Below are 21,298 nucleotides of genomic sequence, written 5' to 3' on the forward strand. Positions count from 1 at the left end.
TGCCAGAAATCCAGAGAAATCTGTGACAAGAGAAAATCTTGAAATCTGTGATCTCAAGAAGATAGGAGAATGAAAGTGGAGATATATGGTAACAATTATCACATATTTAAAAACTGTTGCAAGAAGGGGCAGGTTAATCTGTTCCTTATCTGTGGTGCACAGAGCAAACAGTACTAGTTCCAATTCACAGAATGGGTGATTTCTTTTATAGCAATATATTTTGAAACCATCTGGATTTTGCTACATTACTCAGTTAAAACTGCTGGGTTTTACCACAACAGAGACTTATTGAGCTGTCCTTAACTTCCTTGTTCTTTTGCATTTTGATGATTTCTCTTTAGCATCTACACCACTGCATTTTAATTTGAATTTATTTTTCTTTCATCTGTGATTGCAACCTCTGTCACACAGCTTTCCATTACAGTGAGCTTCGGGGCAAAGAATCTTCTATTGCAAGCTGCTGGAAGCTTTCAGTAAGTTGGATTTTGAATCAGCAGAATTCATTAGCTCTTGTATGCTGAGGCAGCCTTCTTTTCTGTCTCTTCAGAAAGTGTATTTATATCTGTTGGTGCATTCCAAAATAATGTGCTTGTATTTCACTGTTCTTCCTGTGTAAAATTCATGTTTCCTGTGAATGTTTCTTCGACTTACTGTTCAGATTATTTTCTCCAAATGTGAATAACTGATGACTGCGTTGTTTCAATGGAAAGATTCTGTGGTTTCTTCGTGAGCTCAATCGAACATTCGGGCCTCTCAAGTAGCCAGCTCTCCATGGTCTCTCCAGTATCCAGCCAGACTTAGGAACACTCTAGTACTTGACTCCCAAAACTTTTATCATAAAATTAAACTGTGCAGAAAAATTACTTTAGGCTATAGGAAATGTCTCAATTAGAAGCAGAAAATTAAGGAAATTTGCATTAAAGTAAAATGCAGCAAAAAAGTGCTATTGTCCACTGAAATGCAATGAGTTCTACTTGCAATATTCTGAACATTTTTGGTTACCGTAGGCTATACAAAAGCACAAAAGTATTATGTGTCTTTATTTTTGCACTGTATTTTCTTGTATTTCTTTGAATTTCAGTACTCTCTAGCTTTGTTTTTTCCTCAGGTTTAATTTTCTCTCTGTTTACTCAGTATTCAGTTGTTTTAGTCAGAATTCTATTCAGGGCATGTTTGATGTTTTTTTTGTTCAATAATGGCTGTATTGATAGAGAAAAGTTGTAAACTGCTTAATACTGATCAAAGCAAGAAGGTGAAAATTGGGTCACTTTTAATAAACTTGTTAATAACAGGGTTTGTTACTAAGTAAACAAGGATTCTGCAAGGAAATAAGGATATATAAAAATAAATATGTGCAAGGATCAGTTATTAAAATAGAACCCCAGAATCAGGAATTTGCTGTAGACAGAGGTAGTGCCAGCAATATGCTACTGACATACATCATCCTTTGCAATTAATCCTCGTGGGACACCCAAACATACAGTGACACAAAAACATCGCAGACCCCGCACAATACACTGTGAAAGTACATCAAGGGACAATTACAGCCAAGTGAATGAGAGCTCCCACCAATTTTTGTCCTTGCAGAGAGCTGAAGGATAAGGCAGGCTACTAGTTTGTTTTCACATTTAGGCAGAAGTACTTTTTCACAACTGCAACTTAAGAAAGTTGGCAATTTTTTAAAGGAACAAGATGAAGGGCACCCACACAAATTACTCTTGAGCAGAAGAAAGACAGGTAGTTCAGTAAAAGACCATTTTGGCTAAATCATGAGTTTTTCAACGAAATGAGTCTGAAAAGTGACCTGAAAGATTCACATAAAAGATGGAAAATAGGTCAAAAGCTAAATAGAAAATTAATAGCATATGCATGTAGAAGTCAAATCCAACATACCAAGGTGCAGAATTATATACAACTAGTTTTTATTTTCTCTGCTTCATTGTCTGAAAAGCCAATGTTATTTCACCAAATTATTTCTGTTACCATTACCAAAAAGTTGACACCTTTTTCCTTGAAAATGGCAGCGTATGCGTGAGAAGTATAAAATAATTCTCAGCTAGTAAATGTCAAAAAAAAGTAAAAAAATGTGAGACTAATATCCTGAGGAGGAAAATTGTTCAAGGGCTTTTTTAAAAAAATTTGCTGGTTAGTATGATCCAATGTGGTTCACAAATATTTTTCTTGAAATAAAAAATTAAACATTATTAAACAAGGCTTCTACATGGAAACCCCTAAATTATCCTGCATTGTTTACTGAAGAGCATTGTATTGAATAGTCACTTCAGACAACCTGCAGGAAATGAAAAGACCGTGAGCAGAATTTATGGGAGGAAATATAACTTCTATCAAAATCTCCCACTGATGTTAGAACCATAGAAATTTCCTGTTAGAAAAAAAAATACTGTGTTTTAAATTGCAAATACAGAAGAGAGAAGGACCAGTGAAAAATCTGTTCATCTTTGTATGTTTTCTAAGTATCCTAGTACTTTGGGAGATACTCAAATCTATTAAGAAAATTAATAATCAGGATACTTTCCAAAGCATTATTTTTGTGATGCATTTTAAATAGATGGTTCCAGAGAATGAATTTGTATATTTAGTCCACAAACAATGAATAAGAGCAGTTCTATATGGGTAAAAATGCAGATTTTCCATTACACTTATAAAATCAGACTTAACAAATTGACATAGACATGTAAATACTTTCCTATGCCTGTGGATCAGGTACACAGAAAAGTATACTACCTAAGTCTTGGGTGCAATAATTTAAGATAAACAGTTGCAATTTTAATTGTCTGCATCAAGTGCCTGAAAATCATAGTAAAAGGCAGACTTTTTCAAGAACAGTGGGAAAAACTGTCTTCAACATCACTTAAAAACATAGAACCTCTATTACTAGATGTCTTTGAGAACAGTTGAGAGAAATATCTTTTATAAATTGCTTTGGTACACTTGATTATACCTTAGAACTGAAAAGTTATTTGAAGGGACCTCAGAATATCAGCTATACTCTGTGCTTTATTGTGTAAAGTCAAAAATTTTACTCCATTCCAAAGGTTGACTTTTTGATTTCAAAAGGGAGAAAAAAAACCTGAGCATTCTCCAAAGGCTAGGTAGACGCTAATTTCCTCCCACAAGGAGATTTGGCCTTTGATCATCCATTTCAAAAGAATTTCCTGTCTCTTCTATATAATATGGGTAAGAGGAGAAGGCAGCCAACTTCATACATCAATCATTTCAATACCATCATTTAATCACCTTCCTGCCAATGATGTGGTGTGTGTATATGTCAAATACTGTGCACCAGTTGTAAAAGGCGCTGAGAACAGAATGTGTTGCAATCTTTCAAAACTACTCTAAGACTGTGAACATGAAGCTGTGGTTTGTAACAAAGGAGCAAACCTATCACAAAACCACGTTCATGTCTTTGCCTCCATTTAGTTATCTGTTAAGAGACCAGTATTTTAATTCTCTACAGCAAAAGCACCTTCTGCAGCAGATAAGCTTTTCACAAGGAATCTCACTTATCTTTGTAAAAAAGCTTCTGATTGCACAATAATAAAAGATTATGCAGAACTGGAAAAGCAATATAATCTACCATAAACAGGTACTGGAGAGTGAAACTTGAGATGCTAAAATATATTTGAAAATGAGACTGTGTCCCTACGTATTTACAATATGTTTTCCTCTGCCATTTTGACATACATAGGATGAAAATCTCTTCTCTTGTTTGTTCAACAGATTATTCAAATGAAGATCAGGCTATTAGACTGTTAGCTTTACCATGCTGAAGGGAGCAGCTATAAAAAGAGTTTTAAAACAAACAAGGCTCATCCTCAAGACAAGAATCGTTACTAAAAAACAGATCTTATTTTGTAACAATAAACTGTAGTTCTAGAAACCTGGGATGGTTACTGGATTGGAGCATACAATGCACAGGTAGAGGCAAAGGGAAGAGGGTTTGTTTAGCCTGAAGAAGAAAAGGTTGATGGAAGATCTGGTTGTATTCTTTGACTACCTAAAAGGCCAGACTCTTGTCAAAAGAGAACAGTGACAGAACGCAGTGGTCAGAGGTTGTAACAAGGGAGATTTGGATTGGAATTAGAAAAAAGTACTCAAGAGAGAGTGATTAAACACTGAGTTGGTTTAGCTAAAGGGGCTGTTAAAATCTCCATCTTTGAAATTCTCAAAGGCATCTCCATTTACTTATGAGAAACTAGGAACTTGCTCTCTATTGTTCCTCTCCTAAGGTCAGAATTTTGATTTTAGATTTTATTCGTAGAGAAGCAGTACCTCAAGTGGATTCTTAAATTGAGCAGGGCATGTTTGGCTTTAGGGAAGTATAGTAATAATTTGATTTGAAGAAATTGCTTTTGCTGCCTTTACAGTTTATTTTCTGTGAACTATGTTTTCAGTAATTTTGTGATCATAGTTCCTTACCCTTTGCTGGGAATACCTCCGTGAGAAACAGCATGAGCAGACAAAATTAGCATTATTTTTCTATTTGCTTCTAACTGAGGATGATTCATAAATAATCTTACAAGGGTTTGTATTTTAATGATTTTACCCAGACTTTTTTTTAAGTCTTTATGGAGGTTTTTTCAAATATGTAGTTCTATTGAAAAAACCGTTTATTGTTATGCACAAAGAGCAAGGCATGTACATGCAATAAAACTTCTTATTTTAGATTAAAGAAAACAAAAATAAATAAATAAAATAAATAAAAAACAGCTGCTGACCCTGCAGATAGGCAGTCTTACTGGGATATTAAAACTCAAGTACCAAGGAAGCAAACATAATTCATATCCAACTTCTGGTTGTCAGAGTGCTGTGACTGTACATTATGCTGTTAATTTACATATGTTTTATTTTCAATGTTGCTCTCCATGAAAGTTTTTCTGATTAGTGTGCTGTGTCTCATGAATGGCTCGAGCAAATTATTTGAAGTTGCTGTTTTTCCAGTCTCCAGAATTTGTCTTTTCAGGTCATATCATTGTAAAGTTCCATATGTTAGTTCCTTCTTTTCTGTCTGTGGTTTGCAAGAAATTGTCACAAACATTTCCATTGCTAGTTTTCTACTGTATGGCTGTCTTTTGCTCTTTGCAGAATTTAGTTCTTGGTGCTAATAAACGGAAAAAAAAGCTCAAAATTGGAGTAGGGATACTCTAGTAGTACTAGTACTACTAGTAAAACACTCTTACAGTTTTGTGGTGCTATAATGGAACAGCATCAGCTAAAAACATCATTTATGCATTGTAACTACTTGTTTCTTGTTAACAAAGTATCACATACAGGACTTGATTGTATATTAGAAAGAAAAGTTAGTAATCACCAAGGAGAGAGACAATTATTGTAATTATGGACAAGTTGTTTTCTCTTGCAGTTTCACCCATGACTCATAGTGCATGAAGAAGGATAAAAAAAGGAAAGAAAACAAACCTGTAACACAAGAGAGAAAAGGAGAGCTAAGTAAAGATTAATTATTAGTAATTACATCAGTATTAAACTTATAACCTAGAATGCTTTTATTGTATTAGTGGTCTTTATGTGATTTCTTCTAGCTAAAAGGTATGATTCTGATTAAAAGGTGAATCAGTGCCCCCAGATAATTCTGAATAGCAATTAAATTATTTTGGTTGAAAATAATTAAGTGGAAAATTGCACAGCCGTGATAGAAGGAAATTATTTCAGAATTTTCTGTTTAGGACCCAGCTACTTTTTTCACTGGTTTCTGAAAAATCAGGAAGATCAGGTAGTTAATGATGCCAGAGACCTCTTCCTTCAGGTTATCTCTATGGAAGATGTTTGTAAATGTCTGTGTGTTGGAGGAAAAGATGTATCATACCTCCTGTTGTTGTAATTTCTTGATGTAAACTGTACTAAATACTGTTAGAAAACAGTCATGCTGGGTCATATGAAAGGTCCATCTGGTTTTACTGTCTCCTCTACAACTGTGGCCAGTAAATGTTACTTGAGGAAGAGAATAAGGTAAAATGTAGCAGCTGTTCTTGTTAATCTAAAGAACACTCAATAGGTAATGAAATACAGCTCATCTAAACCATTTTTCTACGCGATGATTGTTCAGATGTTAAGTGAGACAGCATGTGGTGTATTGACCCTGCTGGATGCCAGGTACCCACCAAAGCCACTCTGTCACTCCCCTGCTTAGCTGATCAGAGGAGGGAAAATATAATGAAAGCCTCCTGGATTGAGATAAGGACACGGAGAGATCACGCACTGATTACTGTCATGGGCAAAACAGACTCAGCTTGGGGAAAATTAGTTTATTACCAATCAATTCAGAGAAGGATAATGATAAGTAAAAGTAAATCTTAAAACACTTAAAACCCCTCCCTTCTTCTCAGATGCAGCTTCACTCTACCTCTTCCCCCACAGCAGGGCAGGGGGATGGGGAATGGGGGCTGTGGTCAGTTCATCACACATTGTCTCTGCTACTCCTTCCACCTCACAGGAGACAGTTCTTCATGAACTTCTCTGATGTGAGTCCTTCCCATGGGCGGCAGTTCTTGACAAACTGCTACAGCGTGAGTCCCTTCCATGGGGTGCAGTCCTTCAGGAACAGGCTGCTCCAGGACACGTCCCCCACAGGGTCACAAGTCCTGCCAGCAGACCTGCTTCAGCATGGCCTCCTCTCTCGATGGACCACAGATCCTGCCAGGAGCCTGCTTGTGCATGGGCTTCCCATGGGGTCACAGACTCCTTTGGGCATCCACCTGCTCTGGAGTGGGGTCCTACATGGGCTGCAGGTTGATCTCTGGTCGGCTCTAGACCTTCCTGGCCTCGGTGGCCCGGTCTGTCTCACCATGATCTGTAGCTGCAGGCTCACCACGAGCTGCAGGGGAATCTCTGCTCTGGCCCCTGGAGCACATCTTCCCTCTCCTTCTTCACTGACCTTGCTGTTACTCTCACACATTCTCACTCCTTTGTTCACAGTATGGTTGGCAGTCATTTTTCTGCCTCCTTAAATATGTTATCCCAGAGGTGGTGCCACTGTCACTGGTGGGTTTGGCCTTGACCAGCAGCAGGACCATGTTGGATCTGTCTGGTGTTGACTCTGTTGGACATGGGGAAAGCTTCTGGCAGCTGCTCACAGAAGCCAACGCTGTAGCCCTGACTAGAAAACCCTTCTCATGCCAGCCCATACAGCAATATGATTCTTAGTGATCCTATAACATGATTTTGAATAGCAGTATATTTTTTGGAGTGAGTATTAATTTCTGTTTCATAATAGATTTAATACACTTACTGGAAATATTTCTTAAGGGAGAGTTTTCTTCTAATATGGATACACCCATTCTACTGTGGTCAGGCTTTAATTTAAACATCACTGAGAGGCCCTACTCTAGTTCCTGGGACTTACACTGATGGCCATCAATAGAATGGCATGGCCATGTACATTAGGCCAAGTTCATAACTGAATGGAGTCAGAAGGAATATCATCATCATTACATAGTTCAACCTAGATGTTACATAGTTTATTGATTCCACATACGTGTCTTCATCTACTACAATAAAATCTGATTGATTTAGGGAGCAAATGACTTGATTGAGTTCTTGCATTTTTGCATTTAAAAGGATAAAAAGTAAGAATATACTTCCATAAGGCAATCATGTAAGTTAGAAATTAAGTATTGTTTGTGTTTAGTTCTTTTAAAAAAGCTGTATCTGCCCTACAAAAATGTATGGAACCATTTCTTAGAATATTTTAAGAAACCGAATCAATTTAAGACATATAAATAACTGGGAATCAAGTCCTTTGAAAGCCTGTTTTTATAACCACCTCTTTTTCTATTTGTCTTTTCAAACAATGTGAGATTTTCTTGGACATACTGTGTTAATTAGATGTAGAGTTTTGTGATTTAGAAATGTAAATAGGCTTTCTGCAATGGTATAAATATCCAATAATAAATGTCTTGTTGTATGATAGTGTAACTTCAGTTACAGATCAGAGAGATGAAAACATTTAAACTCTGAAAAGGTTGGCTGGTCTGTCACTTAGTGCCAGTACAGAGAGACCATGTTATTGGATAAATACTGTGTGTTGAAATCTGTTAGATCTTGTGTTGTTGACCCAGTGTTTGTATCTGTGCGTCTCACATCAACCAAACTGTTGTGATACAGAAATATTTTGGTTTATAATTTAAGCAAAAAGATTCAGATATGGTGAACATCATTGTTATTTCATGAATGTCCTCATGACATGAAAACATATTTTTAGACAATAAATAGTTTGTTGTTTTTCTTTTCCCTGCTTGATTAAGTTTGTCAGAGAGAATCTTTGGCACAGAAATATAAGTAATGAATTTCAATATAGATAGTGGATGTGATCCCCATTCCTTCCACTATGTTCCAATTTTGTTTTAATAATAACCATAATTAAACTGTGTGCCAACTGCAAATGAATGAGATACTCAGTGAAGGCATCCGTGAAAGCTGTGTGTTTGTTACAAATCCAAAATTAAAAGAGATAGGAACATTTCATGAATTTCTTTAGGAGGTAGTCAAGTGATCAAACATTGCTTAATAAAGTAGGAAGCTGCCACATTGTACAATGATCCCATCCAAGAAGAAAGAGTTATCTGTGTCAATGTATGAACTCAACTGAATGTGCAAGCCTTCTGAAGATGAATATAAATTTACAGGGGTTTATAGGGCAAGTGATACAAGGCTGAATTAGCTAATGTTACTGTTGTTGTTCATTAATTCATTCAGGCTTTATAAAATTTTCAGTTTTCTTCAGCACAGCTAGTGCTGGTTGGGTCATCGTATTGTTCCTCACATACTAGTATCCCCATTTTCTCTATTATGTCAACACAGATCAGGAGCTGCACTGGCTGCAGGCATGAGCAAGTGTGGAATACTTGCCACTAGTTGATGGACAACTTTTACACAAGATGTGTCCTCACTTCTGGCAGAAGTCCTGCATGCCACACTCATATTGGCAGGCTTACTCAGAGGGTGTCAGGTCCCTCAGGACCAAGCAGTCCTCCCTTCCTTTGCTCCCATCAGATGCCACTTTGCCACCTCAGTCACACTTGTGTGATCTGCAGGCTCCCCATGACTACCTGGCTCCTGAAGCTGTGCCTGCTTGCCAGTGTGGTCCATGCACCCAGAGATCCCATTGTGTGAGCATTTGCATGTTGATGCAAAGATCATCAGCATGTCTGAGGGTAAAAAGACTGAAGATTTCTGCAGTAAATGGCAGTCTCACGTGTCCCAAGAACAGGAGTGCAAGAATAGAGTGGCCTGAGTGCAGACTGCTGTGAAGGCTAGGAAAGGGTTATAGTGTCACACAGACCTGGCTGTTAAAGAGATTGTGGTTTTCTGTGAGAGGTGCAAAGGATATGTGGAGAAGAATCACAAAAGTAATGGCTGGAAATGTGGTATGTGTTAAGAACAGATCCTGAAAATAAGCATCAGTGCATTTTGACCACGATTAAAATCCAGGAACAAGGGAGGGCTGTATTTCTGATGACATGGAATGTACGCAGAATGTCCTGGACTTGCTGGCCTAGGAGTACTTCTGGGTAAACAAGAACACAGCTTCAAAAGGGTGATCATCATGGGCTGAGGACATCATGGTCCTGTGGGTCTTTGTTGTGCTTCTCAGTTGAGCTTGCTATGTGATGAGGAAAGGCACAGGACTTCAGAGATACAGTGCTGATGTGAGAGAAAGTGAGCAGCCATAGCACCTGCCGTATCTTCTCTTATATTACAGACAGAAGTACATTTTGTCTGTCTCTAAATACAGTCACATCAGGTGGGTTTGGCTGCAGCTTCTTCAGAGGAGGTCATTGTAAGGAAAGTAGGCAACAGCAGTACAAAATATCATTCTCTCTGTAGCTCTGTGACTTCTTATTTCTTACAGTTGTTCCTCTACATTTAAAAATAGAGGCTTGCCTGTTTCCCTGTTTGATTTCCTTTGATGCCGTTTTGGTTTGGTTTGGTTTGGTTTTTTTATTGCTGGGGGTTTTGAGGAATGGCGGGGACAAACAGCCACAGCCCCACAGCCCCCTCTACAGTGACTCTCCAAGGAAGGCTGGGGATTTTTGATAGATAAGGGTTTCACGAAAGGGCAAAACAGACTGCTGTCTCCTCTCACATGCCTCTCACTGCCTGACATATTCCTTTTAACATTTTTCTTACCTTTAATGCCCTTTCCTGAAAACTTATTGCTTCCTTTGACTGGTTCTTCCAAGTTGTATCTTCTTTCCTGCCTATCTCCCTATATCCTACATGCTTCCTGCTCTGCCTAAACGTCAGAAGTCTGATGTAGCTCCAGTGCAGAGTAACTTTTCTGAGGTTAGTGCAGTTATACAAATGTCATTATAATTGAAAATAAAGTTGGGCTCTTGCTTTCTTAATTTACTAAACCTTCATTTCTTTAAATGATCTGTTGGTGTTAAGGACTTTTGTTTGGAATTTATTAGCTTATTTTGAGAGATTCCAAGCCTACAAACTTTTCTAAGTAAATCAGTATCTGGGAATGAAAGTATTATGCTTCTAGACCAACCACAGAGGAATCTTTCTCTGTTGACTATAGGGCTGCTTAAAATTGTGACCTAAACCAGATTTTTAAAGCGATACACCAGTTACATGAGATGGGATGAATCACGTTGATAACCCCTTCAGAGACTGGCCAATTTCTATTCTAGAAGTAGCTATGCTTTTTTATACACTACTGAAAGTCTGCTTCAATTTTTCATACTTCAGGGGTTAGTATCCTTTTAGTTTACTGTCTGATTTTATGTATGTTCTGTTTCTACCCATTGTTCTTGCTCCAGCATTGTTCATTCGCCTAAACAGTTTTCTAGTGCTTACTCTCTTTTGTATTTATAGACATACAGTACCTTTATAGGGACAAGTAAGTGCCTGTTCATTTTCTGCCTCAACCTCTACTTTACCACACTAACCCAGGCAAGTTCTGTCAGTCACATTTGAATAGATAGGCTTTAAAGTCTTACCTCATCTTGGTGACCTTTCTTTTCTTCTGTCCTAATTTGAAAGAATCTTTCTTGAATGTGGGTGACCTGTGCTGTGTGCATATGGGATCTTACTGCTACCTTAAAATATTCTCCTTAATCCAGTGCTCGCTCCTAGGATCACAGTTGCCTTTTCTTGGCAGTTTTCCACCAGAGGCTGAGTGTACTTGTATAGACTTGCCTGACTGGCTTAAATATTGCTGGTAGTGTAGCCACAGGCACACAGTGCTCATTAAAAACTGAAAAAGCTAACTCAAAATCCTAGGGAAATATTTAGTAGCTATCTCACGCTGCACTGCCTGCTGCCACAGTTACCAAGGCTGCATTACGTCAGCTAGCTGTAAACTGAGTGGCACAGGTATAAACGTCTGAAGTTATCATTGTTACTGACACCAGTGGTAGTTCTTAACTATCACACCTCGTCTTTCACTACTAAATCATTAGTGATTTATTTCTTGTTCTCTTTCTCCTGTCAACCACATTCCAGGGCTGTAAAGCCTGTTTTGATTAGGGGGGAAAATATACATGCAGACCTTAACAGTATATACTTCTCTTACAGAAATTAATATGGTGTGAACAGTACTTCTTGGTTCACCTTAATATTGAAAGTTTCTTCCCTAGGTAGAATCTCACCTTTGTCATCCCCCCACTCCTGTTTTGATCTCCCTGTGTTTAGCACAGTCAAACAGATGCAGAAATAAGACAACCAGCTACAGCCTACTATATCTTTTCTGAGTGGTTTAATACCTGTTAGGTTTTACCATGTGTTCCTTTTCTCATTTTTGAGGCGATAGCATCTTTTCAAGAACACATTTCCTATTTATCAGGAGTGGTGTCATCCCTTTCAACACAGAGAATCACCAGTAGAATTTGTTCACAGCTGGATGAATGCTATGGGAACGTGATAAATTTTAAGGCATAGTTTGTGATACAATCAGCTGTGTCTTTTCTGAAAGCTACGTGTTCTGTTCCCCAGCATGCTGTCACCAGCATTTGTTTGATCCCAGAATGAGCCTGTTCAGAAATTTACAAATAAGAGGAAAAACAAAGGAATTTTCTTCCACCAGTTAGCTCTCTAAACTACCTTAACAGAGAGCCAAATGGATAGCACAGCACACATGATGGGAGCAACGCAGGTGGAGGTGCAGAGTGGAACTGTTCCTCTCAGCAGCAGCTGTGAGCATAGCCAAGCCATACTGAAGGAACACACCTGAAGTTTTGTAATCTCTGTGTGGATAGATCACAAGGTATGCATTCCTTACCTGAAAATGTTTGGCAAGAAACACAAATGTTTGGCAAGAAACTGTTCATATTTTCATATTCACAGATTGTTTCAAATAGTCTGCAGAATGTCCATTTAGTTATGAGATGTGAACAGTGCCAACCTTGGTTGGAGAGACTTGACCCTATTAACAACTTAACATCCACACCAAAGAAATCTCCTTTCATTATGAAAAGGAATCTTCTTGCTCAATCTTCTCCCTTAAAAAGAATTTTCACTACAAATGCATACATTTTATTTTACGTTCAGTTCACTGGCATGAAGATAAAAATATAATTCAATGAAAGCATTACGAAGAATATGTAAAAGTGTTTTTATTGAAGTATAGATAGATGACTAGTGAATAGTTATGTCAGTAAATTTCAAAACCTTATTACATAATCTGAAACTTCTCAAATCACAAGAAATAGCAATCAAAGTTACAAAAAAAAAAAGGACTTTTTTGCCTTCTATTTAATCTGCTTTTTAGTGTAAAGCCAACACCTTTCACTCTGTTGTAAAAAGAATTTATTTTTTCTGCTATTCTAGAATATAAAACATAAACTACTGGTGCACAAAAAGTATTATGGATGCAGTTTGTACTGAAGGGGAATCAGATTTCCCTTGAAAAACAAGAATCATAGACAGTAAGCATTTAAAAGGAGCCACAACAACCTGTAGAGTATGTAGCTGATGCTTACAATTATTCTTTTTCTGCTGATGCATTCCTACGCTCTAGAGCACACCTCTCACCTTTAAAGCCGTCACACTCCAAACATTGCTTGCACTAAAGAGAGTCACTGTTTTGCCTCAAGCAAGGAACATAAGTGTTGCAAAACTGACTCCTCCTCTAATGGGGTGAGCATGTACAAGTACACAGAGTTGTATTTCTCCTAGAGCTGCCAGACTGAACATTTTGCAGTCAGAGCTGTAAAGCTTACAGGCTTTTTCTTTGTTTAGCTTTCTTCTGAGTCTTTTCCCTCCCTTTCTTTCTGGATTTTTTTTTCTTTTAATATATGTGAAACTCGTTCAAACGCTGGATTTTCAAGTCCTTGTTCAGGAAGCATTCATGAACTGGCATGGGTCAACATACATTTCATTACCAGGCAAAAGTAAGTACTGCAGTTAAACCTGTGTTTACCTTACTGTAAAGGGTTTGGTGTTGTTGTATAAAGGGCAGAGTAGACTGTAGTTCTATTAGCAGAAATTAAAAACTTAACAGAAGGTAAAATCAGTTCAGCTTAATGTGGTGTGCTAAATATCATATGGCTTGCATTCTGAAAAATTAAAAAAGCATTTTTACTTGTGATTCAGTGGTCTCTCTTTTAAAATGCTGAAATAAGCTGGACACAGAAATGCCACTCCTTCTGTATGTTTTCTTTTTTTTAATGAGAGTTGGATTATGTTTATTATTTTAAAGCATTTTTAATGCACCTGGTAGTACTAATTTCATTATACTACTGCTTTTTATCATTTATGTTCACTCAATAAACCTCATTTTTGTTATTCATTAATGAAAATATACTGGTTGAGGAAATAAACCTCCTGGAGCTCCCATAACTGCCGTCATATCTTCCACTGTCTTAATGTTCCCTAGCTGTTATTTTATACTTCCTGTGTTACCCTCTCCTACGCTTGCATATACATTCACTAGTTATCAGATTCTGTTTTGCGTTATTATTTTCAGAATTCATTGGTATTGGCATAGACTGGCAGCCAAAGGCTGAAGGGAAATGGATCTCAGAGAGAAGGGAAAGAAAAGCTGTTTACTGAGCTGGCAAGGAGTAAAGAAAACGATGTGATCTGATCCAAAGAGCATCTTTTCAGCCCACTTTTTCATGCATTCTATTGAAAAATTGTACTGTCATAATCTGTAACATTTTCACTATTCCAACAGTCACCTGGGAATTCACGAATACCTTGGAATGAATACAGTTTCCTTTGCTATGAGTTCCCTCTAGAGAGCGCAGCAGCCTGCAAGACAGCTTGTGTGGATTCTGTGTCCGTATTAACCAGTGTAAGATTTCTACTGCAGAAGTGCCGTGCTGCAGCTATCAGTCCTTTCTTCTTTTGAGAGTTGCTTTGCTATTACTGAGCTGCACTAGGCACTCCCCCAAGGCAGGCAGATGGATTGCCCAGGCAGTGAACAAGTTTAGCAACAAGTAATGCTTGAACATCTGCATAATGAAAGGAGCCATTTACCATTTTTGCAGCACGAGGCATCTATAGAAAGTCTGTGGCGTTGAATGCACACCAGTCTGGTGTGACAAAGTACAGCCGAGTTAAAGCACAACGCAAGGATTAACACAGATCCTCGCTGTGGCTTGGAGCATGGAGATTGTGAAGGAAAACAAAATCTAGAGAAATGTAGTTAGTGTAAAGGCAGCAAGGAGCAAAAACGGATAGGTAAGCCTAGCATTTTTTTTGTGTTGTTAAAACTGAACTGGAAATCTGCCAGACTAAAATGTCATGTGAAAGATGTGATGCTTTGAAAAGGGCCAGTTTTCCAGTAGACTGAGCTCAGTAGGATAGTTCAGGTTTCAGAGTTTTCATCTTTGTTTTTCAGAATGGCTTTAAAGTTAAGCTATTTCCATTGTATTATCATCTTTTTTCTGTTGTGCAGTGAAAATGTACTTTTTTTATGTGTTGAGCATTCATGGCCCCGGCTGAATTACCACCTGTAGCAAATGAAGCTCTGCTATCAGAAACAGAGTGCTCAGGAACAAAGGTGGCTTTTGAAAGCTCTGGCCTTCATTTAGAGATTGTGGAAGCTTGACTTCCACATGGTCCTTACTGCACCGAAGCAAATTGAGTTCAGCCACTTCATTCAGCTGCATCAGGATTTGAGATGAAACCTCCGGTGTCCCAGGCATGTTTTTTTCACCAGAATCAGACACAGGTTAATTGCAGACTCATAGAACACTAGAAATGCTTTTTTCCTACTACCTCTTGTTTTTGAAATTAATATTCTGGTACTTCCGGACACTGAAATTTACAAACTTTAAGTTGTTCTCTATATATTTATGTACTTGCATGTACATATCAATACTTTTTATCCCTCAGGCAGGATTTTTTAGAGTTTTGTCACAAACTCTTGCTATGCAATACCCTTCTTTCAAAGTTCTACTTCTCCCTGAAAACCTTAGTTTTCTGTGGCTGCAGCCCCTCTTTTGGTTCCCATTTATATCTTCAGTACAGCTGCCTTTCAGAGAGGTTGTAGGGTTGTTTCACAAGGTAAGATCAAATGGCAACTCAGCCTGTACCCTAAGGTTTTGATTGTATTAATAAATGAATGAAGACTCTCACTGACCTTTTCCTGGCTGGTCTCCTGCAGTTTTGGGGGGATGCCTTAATTCCCTGGTTTGGTATCCACTCTTTTTGATCTGTGATTGCTATCACATTTCTCCTCAGCCTGGCTCTGAATTAGAAATCTCATGTCACATGAGTCTGTTCGTGTTCAGGCTGCATGGGCAGCTAGGCTAAACTTAGTTCATTTCAAACTGTTCTTAACCCTTTTAAAGAACCAGCCCATGTAATTTTAATATAATTTATTTATTTATTGGTCAGCTGTAGCTTTCCCTAGTCTGCAATCCTCCCTCTCACTCTAAGTTATCATTGTGAAGCAATTTAATTAAACATTATTAAATCAAGGGTGCAGAGGTTATTATGAGCTAAATAATGAGAGAACTAAATAACTCTTGTCATTCCTATCTTTTTTATTGCCTGGCCTTACTGAAGAGGTCATGACCTTGCTCTGAGAGAATAGTGTCCCACAGTTCTGGTAGATGCAGATTGGTTATGGTTCTATTTAACATGACTTTCTCCTTCTAAAAACTTACTTGTTAATAAACTTTCATATCCAGTCGACTTTTTACAATCACTTTTTACCCTTAAATCTTTCTCAGAAATTCCGGTTGAGCCACTGATAATTCTGTTGGTATAAAAATCTTTGCAAATAATCTAGTTGGATTTTTATTTAACTGATTTTTCACTTCATTGCCAATACTGAAAACTATTCTTAAAGAAACTGAAATTATCAGGTTTTCTTAATTGTGTTTTGGCAAGTTGAAAAGACAAAACTTCAGGCTGAGCAAAGCATTCAGCTAATGCTATCTAATCTGAATGAAAAACATTTCATTTTAAAGCCTTTTTTTAGGAATAAAGGAATTAGGAAACTGTCATTAAAATTGTAAAGGTTTTCATCGTAAAAATCTATGATGACTCATGTCAGTGTTTCAGAACACTGTTTAGGTTTTCTTTCTCTTCTGAAATATTTTATTAATATTTTATTATATTAAAATCACAACCGCTTATTTAAATTTTACAGCTCACTAAGTTTTGTCTCTGGATTAAAGTTCTAACCAAAAATTTCTCTCAGTCTAAATTAAACCTTTACTTTTCCTTTTCTAAGGTTTACTATTAATTTTGGTATGCTCTGGACTAGTACAGATTTTATTCTCGGAATCTTTTGACTACTTTTCCAACTGTTGCTTTATCTGTTATGGAGAAGAAGGAATACCTTATCACACAAGTACAAGGAGTTTATGAGACTTGCAGCTGTTGCATCCACCAGTCTTTCTCCCACTTTTTCAGATGCAAACACCAAAATGATCTAGTCATCTCATCTTACCTGGAACATTACACCCTACTTATTTTTGGTTGAGAAATTACAAACTGTTCAGGTTCTTTAAAGTTCAGTCATATTGCATGGCAGTTTTCTACAGCTGATCAACAGAAGTTTTCTCAAGGAATAATTCAATTCATAGTGTTGACCAATTAACTTCATATTCCCAGAAGAAGCCTGTGCTTGAAAGAATCCTGCACTGATAGTCATGTTTTCTGTATTTGCTGTATTCTTTTGGAATTTTCTCATGCAGTAAAAAGTTTCATATTTTAAGTTACAGGATAAACAGTGACCTTACAAAGGCCTTTTTTTAACCTATACTTCAAAATAAAGTATGTAGGTTGTTTCAGCTGAAGATTCAGAAGAGTTTGGATCAGAATTATTATCATGAGAAATTAGGAAGCACTGAACCATGAAGAAATTTATATCTCAAAGCACTTAGTCACTTCTGTAGTCCAGGCTTCTTGTCTTATGGGTGTTGGGAGGAACAGAGAATTCTAGAAGTATTTGCAGTGTGTGACTATTTCAGAGTAGTACTTAGAAGCTTCTTGAATGTGTACGTTCATGCAGCCACATATTGTACTTGTGGAGAATGTGTGAGATGCCTGAGACGTGCTCTGGTGCCACTGGATGAAGTCTGCAAATTTTTCCATGAGTCACCTTGAACCCAGACTACCCCATAACACAGGTGTCAGTGTAGAGTCGTGACGGCTGATACAGATACAAGGAGTCAGTTACATGCAGGAAAGATGTCTTCCTCGTTTTATTTCCTCATCTGCTTTTTTATACCCCTTGCTAGCAGCAAGCAGTATCCTTATTTTAGGTAAGCAAGCAACAGCGTTTTCATTGGCTAGGATCTGTGGGCGATGCATTTGGCAAAGCTCAAGGCCTTATTACAGTTCCCACATCCTGGGCCTACCAACTTGACAGCCTGCCTTTGTCTTCTCCATTAGGGCTGCGTACTGACTTCCTTATCATCGAGGATACACCCGAAACTTTTCCCAGTCGATATCTCATCCTGACCCGCTATTAACCCCATCAATTCCCCCTTTCTGTAATTGTGTAAGAAATATTCCCTGTGTCGTATTTTGCAGGGCCCTTTGCAAACACGACACAATACATGGCAACATTACAAGCACAAGCACGAGTATTATCAAAACTGAGACCCCCGTCTTGAGTAAGGACAGTAACCAACCTGAAATGCCCCAATTAGACAACCAGCCTTCCAGGCCGAAAAACCCAGTTTCCTGTGTGATCTTCTTTGTTTGTTCCTGAAGTGTGGCAGGTTGTCTGTAGATGGATTCAGAGTGATCTGAGATATTTGAACAACATATGCCTTTAAATTCCTGACAACTGTGTCCATGTGCTAATAGCAAAAAATTGATGGGGTTAATAGTGGGTCTATTAGCTCCCAGGATGGAGATATCGACTGGGAAAAGTTTCGGGTGTATCCTCGATGATAAGGAAGTCAGTACGCAGCCCTAATGGAGAAGACAAAGGCAGGCTGTCAAGTTGATAGGCCCAGGATGTGGGAACTGCATTAAGGCCTTGAGCTTTGCCAAATGTATCGCCCATAGATCCTAGCCAATGAAAACGCTGTTGCTTGCTTACCTAAAATAAGGATACTGCTTGCTGCTAGCAAGGGGTATAAAAAAGCAGATGAGAAAACAAAACGAGGAAGACATCTTTCCTGCATGTAACTGACTCCTTGTATCTGTATCAGCCGTCACGACTCTACACTGACACACAGGAACCATTATTCTCCTGCCTGCAGCTTGTACTGGCAAAGTGCAGCCGTGGCTCTGCTTGATAAACTGTCCTTTACTACATATACCCCATACCTACCAGCACATCTGACCAGCCAAGCAGAGGATTCTGCTTAGATGCCTTTTATGCTGGTCTAACAAAAAGCAGCAAAAAGGAACTAGGGAATCATTTTACATTTTCTGGTGTTTTTTTTTCTGCCCCAATCAAGGTTAGTGAATTAAAAATGTGAAAGAATGAGTGTTCAAAATTAATGTTAAAAAAAACAGTTTTCTGGAATGTCTCTGCTGTTCAGGATTGCATTTAGGTTGAGTTCTATTGCCTTTGTATATAGGTTAGATTATTGTTATGATCCCTCTAGCTTTACAGTTAATGATCTCTGAAAAGACGTCATTGAGCATATTTGTTACATCTGATATAATTTTTTTTCCCTTGTCTTGAGAAATTTTCTAATCTTCTGGATTTCAAACTCCTTACACCCTGAGGTAACCTGAGTCTTTTGACATGGCCATTCTCTTAGCAAATTCATTCTTCCCTCAGGGTGAAGTCATTGCATATTAACAGTACTTCTAAGTTGTAACATTTCCACTTCTGGTGAGCATGTGATACATAACATTCCCTGTGAGCAAGTATGTACTGGTTCATAAAAGCAGTCAATAAACTTGGCACTAATAACTTCTGAAAGCTTTCAGACCTCTAACTGGATCAAGAACAATCAGGAGCAATTGTGATATAAAAATGGAAGTTTTAAAATTCAGGACAGAATAGTCTGATGAAGAGTACATTTTGGATGCTGCTGTGTGGTGTGACCCTTCTTCCTTGGACAGAACAGGAGATCGCCTTTGGAAAAGCAAAGATGACTTGTAGCCAAGTCTACATCTGCTCATAGCTTAATCCAAAAATTGGGTTGCTGCTGTTGCTGTTTCTTCAGCCCTAAACATTAGCTGGGAAATATGAGAGTTTAAGAAAGTCAATCCAAAAAGGATAAGCTTTTCCTTCAAAAGATTCCTTTTGCTTAATCGTGATGCAGAGAGAAAATAAAGAACAATACACCTCAGTGATTATAGAGCAAAGTCAACCTACCTTATGAAAGGTCGGTAGATCGTGATTTTGTGCATACAAAATAAAGATACCAAAAAATTAAAAGGTACGTACTTTAAGTCAAGAATAAAAATCAGTTTTAAAAACATTAATAGATAAACTACTTATTTAGACGGAAGTGTTAAGTAAACTACCAGGCTTAAATAAACTACTAAATTACCAGGTTCAGTGATAAGGTCTGGGTATGTGAAGGTAAGATCCTCATGTAACCCCTTTGTTTTAAGTAACAATATAAAGTATTTTTGTCTAGATAAGGTAATTGGGTATGATCATACCATTTCGTCTTAATATAAGGGAGATAAAAAATAGTTTGTTGGCTCTTTGTTACTTAAAGTATGTCTTCTAGTCTTCTCTTCAGGAGAAGCTCAGCCTCACATATCTTGTATCATCTCTGTACCCCAATCATCATCATCTATCTGCTTAGCCTGTGTAATGCCAAATTACCTCAAACTGCCTGTAATAGTTACTATTGTATGTAAAAATAGTATTCATATGTAAGTTCTCTCACTAATTATTATATACTGCTTCCTACTTATTTTATGTCTAACACCTGTCTTCATTCCTTATTTGAGTGGTAGCAACCTAGATTTCTATTGATTTAGAAAGTTGAGGAGAGGATGAGAAAAGGCTACAACTGATGGAAATGTCATTAGTCTCAGTTGAAGAACAACTTTGGTACAAGATGGTTCAGGCTACATTCCTCCAACTTCTACTGGAAGACCTGACCCTCAAAAGTCTGATGACCACTGTCCCCAGAAGCCCTTCTCCCTTTCCCAACCATATGACCTGTTTAGCCCAGAAGTGCATCAGATCCCTCGGGCCTCAGAAGTCCTCGCTTTATCTGTGAAAGTCAGCGTTTAGTCATGGTCATGGCCAGTACCCCATGTGATCTCAGAACCCCCTGTAAGTGCCAGCAGCTGAAACCCTGCCTTTTTCGTTGCCACGGGAGTGTGTCAAAGGCCCTCATGCACATACACACACACACACACATGTGTTCGTGTGTGTTTGCGAAAACATGTAAAAGTGTAGTTACACTTCTTTATAATACACAAAAATCATATTTAAAAAATGTGTGTATAAAAGTGTTTAGTAAGATATAATAAAATTAGTTGAAAACGTAAGTAGAAAGAAAACAAAATAAAAGGAAAGTACAGTTGAATGGTATGGGAGCATGTCAGAGAGTGGGGAGGCCATGAAAAAATCTGAATATGCACTGGGCAAAGGGATAAACCTATGAAGCTATCCAGGAGGCTGCCACCCAACCCCAGGCCATTCAAAGAATAGACCAGACCTGTGAATCTGCCCAAGAGGCCCCCTTCACCTGCCTGCAAACCAGCCAGATCACCTTATGGGGCTGTCCTTCAGCTTTGTCCTATGCTAGAAAATATAGGTAACATTGCTTACTAAAGATGAAGACCAGAAGAAAAAAAATAACTTCACAAGAACATGTTTGTAGGGACACCTAGAGCCCAAAAGGTCTTCCTAAAAAGACCATCTGCATTGGAGAGAAGATGTTTGGGCTGGCATTATGAAGACAACAGCTTG

The 21,298-nt window shown here is 38.0% G+C and overlaps 1 protein-coding gene across 8 annotated transcripts in view; it reads left to right on the plus strand.

Annotated features, from left to right (window-relative positions):
• The window catches only part of PRLR (prolactin receptor), a 156,018-nt gene that overhangs the window by 50,700 nt on the left and 84,020 nt on the right, over window positions 1–21,298 (plus strand). For 4 of the 8 annotated variants that reach the window (XM_051804744.1, XM_051804741.1, XM_051804742.1 and 1 more), the window contains exon 1: window positions 13,092–13,376. The exons of 2 other annotated variants lie outside the window; for them this stretch is intronic. The gene's annotated coding sequence lies outside the window, so the exon portion shown is untranslated. Of the gene's footprint in view, window positions 1–13,090; window positions 13,381–21,298 lie in introns of those variants that run through there. 2 more of the 8 variants (XM_051804752.1, XM_051804745.1) reach the window with 2 other exon arrangements.

This window comes from Manacus candei, unplaced genomic scaffold (genome assembly GCF_025592945.1).
Source record: "Manacus candei isolate 608988 ecotype Guabito, Panama unplaced genomic scaffold, ASM2559294v1 h1tg000061l, whole genome shotgun sequence".
In the NCBI taxonomy this organism is placed as follows: domain Eukaryota; kingdom Metazoa; phylum Chordata; class Aves; order Passeriformes; family Pipridae; genus Manacus; species Manacus candei.